The sequence below is a fragment of the Nicotiana attenuata genome, unplaced genomic scaffold (genome assembly GCF_001879085.1).
Source record: "Nicotiana attenuata strain UT unplaced genomic scaffold, NIATTr2, whole genome shotgun sequence".
Taxonomy (NCBI): Eukaryota; Viridiplantae; Streptophyta; class Magnoliopsida; order Solanales; family Solanaceae; genus Nicotiana; species Nicotiana attenuata.
The window spans coordinates 34,923-44,332 of NW_017676470.1; the positions used below are offsets into that span (position 1 = coordinate 34,923).

The 9,410-nt window shown below is 39.3% G+C and overlaps 1 long non-coding RNA gene across 1 annotated transcript; it reads right to left on the reverse strand.

Moving 5' to 3' along the window:
* Window positions 1–283: 283 nt before the first annotated feature.
* LOC109221025 lies at window positions 284–1,284 on the reverse strand. Its single transcript, XR_002067189.1, has 3 exons — window positions 1,069–1,284; window positions 793–847; window positions 284–567 (listed from the first exon to the last, which is right to left on the reverse strand). It is a non-coding gene; the product is annotated as an uncharacterized LOC109221025 (long non-coding RNA).
* Window positions 1,285–9,410: the final 8,126 nt, after the last annotated feature.

Below are 9,410 nucleotides of genomic sequence, written 5' to 3' on the forward strand. Positions count from 1 at the left end.
CGTGGCGAAAGTATTTTGGTTTAGCTATGGCCAAAAGGTTTTATGGCTACAAATCATACAAAAAAGTCAAGGGTACATTATCTTATTATTAGTTTTTTGACAGAATATTGATTTTAGTAGCGATGAAAGTTCCTATCACCCTATTTCTTCGCTATTTTATTTTTATCTAATTTTTTTCAATTATTCTATGATTGTGCAAGTTATATTAAAACTAATAGTAATAAAATATTAGCTTGATAAATAACTTATTCTATACAAATTGACATTTAAAAATTTTCACAAATAAATCCAAGATACACATTCATATTGATCAATTAATAGCATCTGCATTACATAACTTTTTTACAATAATAAAATTTGAAGAAAAGAATTAGCCGATGTGAGGCTTGATGATAATAGAGATTAGAAATAATGTATAGCATTCCACATTAAACGAATATAAGCATTTGCTTGATAATTCATGTTGTCACTCCTATTTGATCTTGATGACTTATGTCGCCACCTTCATCACACCAGTTGATTTTTATGCATCCAACAATATATGAAGCACTCTCCGTAATCACTAGACTGAAATATAATATAAAATAATCTTGTGAAAATTTTTTATTTAAATTATCAGAATATATACCAGTTAGATGCATTACAGTTAATAATTAAAAATTCAATGAATAATTGAATAAGAAAAAACTTAGCCATGAATCGGATCTAAACTTGTTTCAACACAGAAAAAAAAATCATTTAAATAAACATCATAAAACTAAAGAAGATGGAAAAAAAGAAAGAAAAACTTACAGTTTGGCATTAGAAGAGATTACAATTTCTCAAAGGCACTTTTCTCTTGAGCATCCTATAAATCAAAAATAAATAATTGAAGCAAAAACCCAAGTCAATTAGGTGTAAGGCACAAAATATATCAAATCTTTAAAATTGCACTCATCACTTATCAAAAAATAAGGCCATAATATCTATCAAATTGCTGGAATAACCCGTAAGATTGAAGTAAAAATCCCAAACTCAAGTAGGCGTAAGAAGAATAAAAAATACTATGATATAGAGACGTGCGCTTACTGGGGAATAGACGAACCAACAAGTTAAAATTTTTGTCCATAAATGGAGATTGCAATGGGGATACACTCTTGTTGATCCTCTGTTCTTCCCGCAGCCTTGAATTAATATCGATTAATGGTAAAAGAAAGAAATAAGAAAGTGGGGAAGGGAAGTGGCGGCTGAGGGATGAAGTTTAGGTTTTGGACTTTGGTTTAGAGATTTAGTTTGTGTTTCGTTTCTTATATTTTGCTTTACTTCTTAATACAATACCATATACAAGGGAAAAAAAATACAAATACAATAAATGCAAATAAAAGTAAGAAAAGTACCTACAATAGACCAAAAGAGTTACATTTAACTAAAATAAAAAAATCAACTATTTGCATGAATAAAGATGTTCTAAAATATATTTTTCTTTACCACTTTTTTCATCCTAGATTATATTGTTTGTTTTGTTATGTGTTCATATTTCAATAGTATTAGCTTCTTCATTTTTAGTGTTAAGTTAGATTTATGATAATTATTATGTTACTAAAATACTATGATATCAATCAATAACTTTAATACTTATCTAAATTGAATATAACTAGTAAGCAATATAGATATATACAAGCACATAATTGTTTAAATGTAATATATTTAGATATTTAAATTTAACTAATTATAATTATATACTTATTAAAAGTATATTTGAAACTTTCAAGTAATATTTTGTTTAGAATGAATTATGATATTATTATTTACCAAAAAATAAATTATGATATACTATTTTGTTTTATTATACACCCCCTATAACGGTCATATTAAGTTCTTAACTTTTATGAAAAAATAAACTTAACAATGGTAAAAATATGTAACTATTTTCAAATACAAATTATACTAAAAAAATATTAATAATGTCACAACCCATTTGCACAATAGGTCATGAGGGCGCCTGACATCCTTGTCGGGCAAGCCATTGCGGAAATATTACTAAAATAATCATATTATTTTTAATTAGAATAAGTGGAATAAACTCTCAACTTGGAAGTTAAAACCAGGAGAGATAAATACTATAATAAAATAGTTACACAACTCCAAAATAATCGTCTACCAAAGTGTGTGCCAGAACCTGGTGTCACAAGCTATGGGCAACTAGTAGAATATACAACCCAAAAGAAGACCACACTACCCTACTGTCTGGATCAGAATAGACAGAAAATAACAATACAAAAGAAAGACTTCTTCGGCTGCGGATCGACATGGAAGGAAAGCAGCTCACCGTAGAAGTCCCAAGCCTGCTCACGAATGCGCACCAGAGAAATAACCGGATCCACCTGCCTCAGATCCTGTACATTTAAGTACAGAAGCGTAGCATGAGTACATAAACAATATGTACCCAGTGAGTATCCTGCCTAATCTCGAAGAAGTAGAGACGAGAGGTCGACTTGATACTCACTAGGGTCAAGATAATATAATATAATTGGGCTATTCTAAGCATGAATGTCACCAATATTCAACAAGTTATAACAAAGAGCAATAACCATATTCTTGTCCTTACTTCAGTTTCCATTTTACATTTTCAATTTCTAAGCAAGTAGGCATGTCATGTTCAAGTATCAGCATACATATACATATCATATGCAATCACACCGAGGTCGATGGCCCGCTCCAACAGAATTAAAAATGTGCACTGCCGAGGGTCGAACGGCACAAACCATAGATGCATCTATTCTCACCGAGGCGATCGACCCGATCCATAAATATCAAGAAAACATCAAGAATGCACACGAAGGTTCATACACATACCAGGAAGCTCTTACGAAGGCTAACAAGTTCATACATTCACTTCATATTTCCTTTAAGTCTGTAGCATATCATGAATAATCATAGTGGCAATTTAAATAAGAGATACTTCCAAATTAGGCATGATGTGGGTCCTAAACTACCCATACAATTAATATCATACTAGCTACACACGCACTCTCGTCACCTAGTACGTACGTAGCCCCCGCATTTAGCAACAATTATTCAGTTATTACACCTATGGGGACAATTCCCTCTTACAAGGTTAGAAAGGAGACTCACCTCGTTCCAAAGCGCGCTCCCAATATCGAGAACAAACCCAAGCTCTTAATTCGAAGCCGAACGATCACAAACTAGTTAAAATAGGTAAGAACTAGTAATTAAAGGCTTAAAAGGTCAAATTCTAACTATTTAAGTAATTTCCCAACCTTTTCCACAAGTTTCCTAAATTCCGACCCCGGGCCCACGTGCCCGGATTCCGATATTTTTCAAAAGAAATCGTTCTCTACATCCTAAGGATCAATAATATATAAATTCTAGCCCATTTCCTAACAAATTACATGATTAAATCTTAGTTTTATTAAAACCCTAGGTCTAGCTCTAACCCTTTGATATTACCTAATTTTTAGTGTTTAATCTACCTAATATACATGTATTTAAGCTAAGGATGAATGAGAATTACTTACCTTACAATGCTATGCTGAAACCCTCTCTTTGGAAGCACCAAAATCGCCCTAGTGTGGAGTTGTATATGGAATGAATGACTTAGAGTTCGGATTAATTGAACTCTATGCCCCCAGCGATTTCCGCTTCTGCGGCACTGTGACCGCTTCTGTGGAAGTCGCCTCTGCGGAAAAAGGCCCGCTTTTGCGAAATGGCCCAAGAAGCCTGGACCGCTTCTGCGGTCAGGTGCCCGCTTGTGACGACCCGACCCGTCGTCTCAGGAGCTACCGCCCCGTTTTCCCCATTTTATGCTTCTTCATGTTTCGTTATCGGTATTTGGTGTGTTAGAGTTGATTTGGATTGGTTTTGATAAGAAATGAGACACTTAGTATCTTTAAGGAAGGCTTGGTTTGGAAAAAAGTCAACCGGAGGTTGACTTATGAGTTATGGGGCTCGGATGTGATTTCCGGTGATTCGGTTAGCTTCGGGGGATGATTTGTGACTTAGGAGAGTGATCGGAATTGATTTTGGAGGTCCGGTGTAGAATTAGGCTTGAATTGGCGAAGTTAGTATTTTGGCGAATTCCGGTTGATGGGTGAGAATTTGATCCGAGGGTCGGAATGGAATTCCGAGAGTTTCTGTAGCTTCGTTAGGTGATGTTGGATATGTGTGCAAATTTTCAGGTCATTCGGACGTCGTTTGGTCGGGTTTTTGATCGAAAGTGCATTTCGGAAGTTTCTGAAGAACTTAGGCTTGAATCCGATGTGATTTAATGGTTTTAGCGATGATCGATGTGTTTTGATGATTGGAGCAAGTCTGAATAATGTTTTAAGATGTGTTGGTGCTTTTGGTTGAGGTCCCGAGGGCCTCGGGGTGATTTCGGGTGGCAATCGGAAGGAAATTAAAGTTGGAAATTTCAGGTTCTTGGCTGCAGCAGGTATTTTTGCATCTGCGGAAAGACAACCGCAGATGCGGTTGCGCGGAAGCGGAGAAGGCTTCGCAGGTGCGAAAGAGGGTGAGATTGAGCAGTTCCGCAGAAGTGGAAGTCGTTTCGCTTAAGCGAGTCCGCAGAAGCGGACATGAGGTCGCAGAAGCGGTTTGACCTGGGGTGAAGTTTCGCGGAAGCGAGAAATTTTGTCGCAGAAGCGACCCTTGTGATTTAATGAAATTCCGGTTAAGCGGACAAAAAAACCGCAGAAGCGGTCGCGCGGAAGCGGGAGTGGGGACCGCAGAAGCGGAAACCCCTGAAGGCCAGTAGGAGTTTTATTCATTTTTGCTCCGCAAGGGTTATGTTATTTCCACTATTTTTGAGCGAGCTTTGAGAGCTTTGAGGCGATTTTGAAGAGGGATTCAAGGAGGAATGATTAGAGGTAAGTTCCTTGGCCTAAATTCACGAGATTATGTTTGATTTAACTGGAAATTTGTTGAAATTCATCAAAAGGGGTAAAGCTAGGGCTTGAGTTTTTGATATTTCAAATTAGGATTTGATGGGTCATTTGAGCTCGAATTTGGGAGTTCTTGGTATGTATGGACTCGTGGCGAGACGAGGAATCCGGTAATGTGAGTTTTGTAATTTTTAGGGAAGTGGACCCAGGGCTCGGGTTTTGCTAGTTTCGAGATTGTTGCTATTTTTCGATTGTTTTCGATTGGGTATTGTTCCCTTAGCATATGATGATGTATTCGTTCTGATTTTGGTTAGATTCGACGCGCGTGGAGGCCGATTTGATGGGGCAAGGGCGTCGCGAGCTAGAGATTTCACCGGTTCGAGGTGAGTAATGATTGTAAATGATATCCTGAGGGTTTGAAACCCCGGAGTTGCACACCGTAGTGCTATATCGAGGTGACTTGCATGCCGGATAGCGAGCGTGGGGTAGAGCACCGTTGGGGATTGTGACTTGGTCCGTCCCGATTGTTGATTTTACCGCGTATTTGATTGAAACTTATTTGATATTATCACGACTTGGGCTGATTGCCATACTTGGGGCTTATTGCCGACTGTTTAAAATCCTTGTGAGCTATCATCACTGTTTTCCTCACTATTTGAAAAATATTATTTGAACTCAGTCCATTTGAATTACACTATTTCATGAACTCAGCTATATTTTTACTCAACCTTGAGTTTTAACTGATGTTTGAATTATTGTTTGAGCTGAGCATTATTGTCTTTATTGATGCCTGAGGGGCTTATGATTATTTTTGGACTGATTGAGGCCGAGGGCCATATGTGAGGATATGTCGAGTGATGTGAGGAGGCTTTCAGGCCTCGAGTGATATGTGAGGAGGCTTTCAGGCCTCGAGTGATATATGAGGAGGCTTTCAGGCCTCGAGTGTATTGTGAGAAGGCTTTCAGGCCTCATGTTGATATGTTCTATCAGGCCTTATGATGATATAGCGCTTGGGCTGTAGGAGCCCCTCCGGAGTCTGCACACCCACAGTGAGTGCGGGTACCCATTTAGAATTGGACAGTGGTAACAATGACACTGTCATACGTGTTTTGGTCAGGTAACAATGACTGACCAGTCAGGTAACAATGGCTGACCAGTGGTAACAATGGCACTGTAATACGCGTTTTGGTCAGGTAACAATGGCTGACCGGTCAGGTAACAATGACTGGCCAGGAACATAAATCATGCCCGAGGGGCCGGTACTGTTTTGAGATATTGCCCGAGGGGCGAACTTTTATGTGCTCATCTTGCAAACTTATTTGCCTCTTTACTTGTTATACCGTGGTATTTGTGCCCGAGGGGCGGATTTTTCTGTGCGTATCAGCACTAACTGTTTTGGAATCGTTTTCGTAATCACTGAAAAGATCATTTTTAAAAGAGATTTGAACTAACCCAAGGTATTTCTAAAGATTTCACAGATTTCACTGTTTTTTTTTCTCAGAAAATTGCACCCGGCTTCTGTATAGCATGTTGGTTGCTTTACGTGATTTCTTGCTGCTCAGTTATTATTTACTTTTATTACTCACTGAGTTGGAGTACTCACTTTACTCCCTGCACCTCGCGTGCAGATGCAGGTATTGTTCACCCGGTAGTGTGTTTTGAGCTGGTTGAAGGTATTGCTATCGTAGCTGAGCAGAGTGACCGCCAGCGTTCGCGGCACCGGATTACTTCCTTTGGTTCTAAATTTTATTCTGTATATTATTGGCCCTGTAGTTGTATTTAGACTTCTCTAGATGCTCGTGACTTGTGACACCCCGGTCGGGCTCTGTTGGGTTGTAAACTTCGTTAATTAATGTCCTTAAGTCGTATTTTGCTATTCATTTATGTTTAACTACTTTGAAAGGGACTATTTGGGTTAGTTGGCTGGCCTTGTCTTCACGAGAGGCGCCATCACGACTAGTGCGGGGTTTTGGGTCGTGACAAGTTGGTATCAGAGCCTAGGTTACTAGGTCTCACGAGTCATGAGCAGGTTTAGTAGAGTCTCGCGGACCGGTACGGAGACGTCTGTATTTATCCCCGAGAGGCTGCAGAACCTTTAGGAAAACTTCACATTCTTGAATTCTTATCGTGCGTCCTTGATTCAGCTTGAAAAGAAACTCTTGAAATTCCTTCCATGCGTTTGTATGCGCGCATGGGCGCTCAGTATCAGATGTGCCTTGATGGCTTGTGATTCCCCAATCAAGGGGCGAGATGTAATCTTTGTGAGTTTATTTTGGGCCAGTCTGGAGGACTTGAGGCCGGATATTTGCCTATGCCTTGAGCACCGAGGTGCTAATTGTGTGAGCAGGTGTTTTGAACTTATATGTTCGGTATTGTCCCTATTAGCCGGAATGGCGGTTGGATATCCATGTGATGAGTATGTTAGTACTGCGAGATGTATCTATATGACTTGGTAGTGACGAAGAAGTCTGCTGGATAATAGATGAACTGTTAAGTGTTCGTTTCCTATTGTGATTTGATGTCTAGCCCGAGTATGGGCGTGTGAAGAATATTTTCGTGTCCCCTAGTTGGGGAGTGAAGTGTGTTACATGTGGCGGTATGAGTTCAGACTCAGGAAGACTAAATGACTGTGTAATGTGTATGACGGTGGAAGGTATGCTGAAATACTAAATTGAGGCGAAGCAGGTGGGTTATCTCCTGCGGAGTGTTCTTAAGTGGTATGATCCTTATGTGTATGTTAGAAGATCTCGTGTGTAATTGAAGGGTACATGTTGAAATTTGAAAATTCGGGTCGCTCAAGAGGGTGGACTCAACTGATGTGGGGATGAATGCGAGATTTGTAGAGGATTACAGTACTAGATGATCTGTGTTTTCACAAACTTGTACAGGATTTGAGTTTAATCTCACTATGGCATTGTGACATCATTAGAGTAAAAGTGTTATGAGTCGTTGAGTGTGTCTTGATATATGGCTTCGAGACAAGTTGGGGAGTTTGCTATTAATTAGCTAATTGTACGGTCATGCGCTATGTTGGCTTCCATTGGAGCGTGCGGGTGAGTCAGCTATGACTAGAGTAAAGGAAAATTTTTGACAAAGGTTATATTATGTTCCATAGGGTATGAGAATCACGGAATGTCTAGAGTTGTTGTTGGTAAAGAATGCTCGATGCATAGAGCAGGAAGTTGCTTGGTTGTATTGGGATGAGGATCTCATTTTGCGATATCGGAGTGCCAATAAGGCACGAGTGGTTCTGTTCGTTAAGTCAGGTAATTTGCAGTTTGAATAAGAGTGAATGACTTTCGAAAATGGTTCCAATGTGTTCAAGAGTCCACAGGGAACAATCGGGCATCTTAAAGTTGCATGTGTGGTTAGAAACTGTGTTTTCATCGGAAAGGTCAAGACTTGTGGTATTTTATGCTAATTATGGGATTCTATGTATCAGTATCTGGAAAGTAAAGGTAACGAATTTAGATTCGCAGGAAGTTCTTCAGAGTAAAGTATTCTGGAATGTGGTATTTCTGGGAACATTTGAGAGAGTATTCAGTGGCTTATGAGTCTTAGACAGTGTGGTCTTGTGCTTGGGTCTCGTGTAGTGAGACTGGGTGAAGGAACTGTGGTGCTACAACAAGAGGGAATATCAAGTTGATGATGAATCAGAAGGGAAATTAGATAGATGGAATAGCTTGATAGTAGACCGAATCGGTATGGTAAGGATATGATTAATTCTTTGTATGTGTTCGAGGTAATGAGCCCTTGCAGGTATTGTGCAGCAAAGCTTTGGTTCTGACAGCTTGCTTAGCTTGGTTTGGATAGAAGGGTTCAGTCCTGACAGTTTAGCTTGTACAAATGGAATTGGGAGAGAATTCTTGTTGGGTTTCACCGTGGTTTGGAGATGTGTATATCTTCTATGGGCATGCGAAGCATGGAATGTGTAATGATTTTTCTTCTAGATGGGATCAAGGGAAGTGCGTGACTAGTTGAGTGAGTAGATTTTTGTGGCTCGGAAAGGAGATAAAAGTTTTCATGTTATTCCTGGATGGTATGGTATATGCGCCATGTTGTAGAGGACCGAGACTGGCGTGTGTTGGGTTACAGTCCAGTTTTGAAAGGAAGTTCATAAGACTCCTAGGCAGCTGGTAGCCTCAGATAATCAAGGAAATGATACTGCTAATTAGAAGTGATTTGACGAGAGTATACGTCTCAGGAAAAGGTAATGTGATTAAACTGATGATACTTCGGTAGTATTACGGCACTTTTTTTTGTGGATCAACTGCTGATATCTGAGTTTGTTTGATGGCACAGGGGAATTTTTGGATATCTTCTGTGGAATGATTGGGTACTTGAGATATATATTCATACGGCGGAATTTGGGATTAGGTATGGTGATTCGTGTGCTATGTGGAGTTGGAGACTGGGAGTTATCAGGTACAGACTATGTAGTGGTTGTGGATCGTGTGTATCGGCACCGTTTAGCGGCTATTGGGATTTGGAGGCCCGAGTGGATCTTTCTTTGCTTGGTATGTTAGGTTT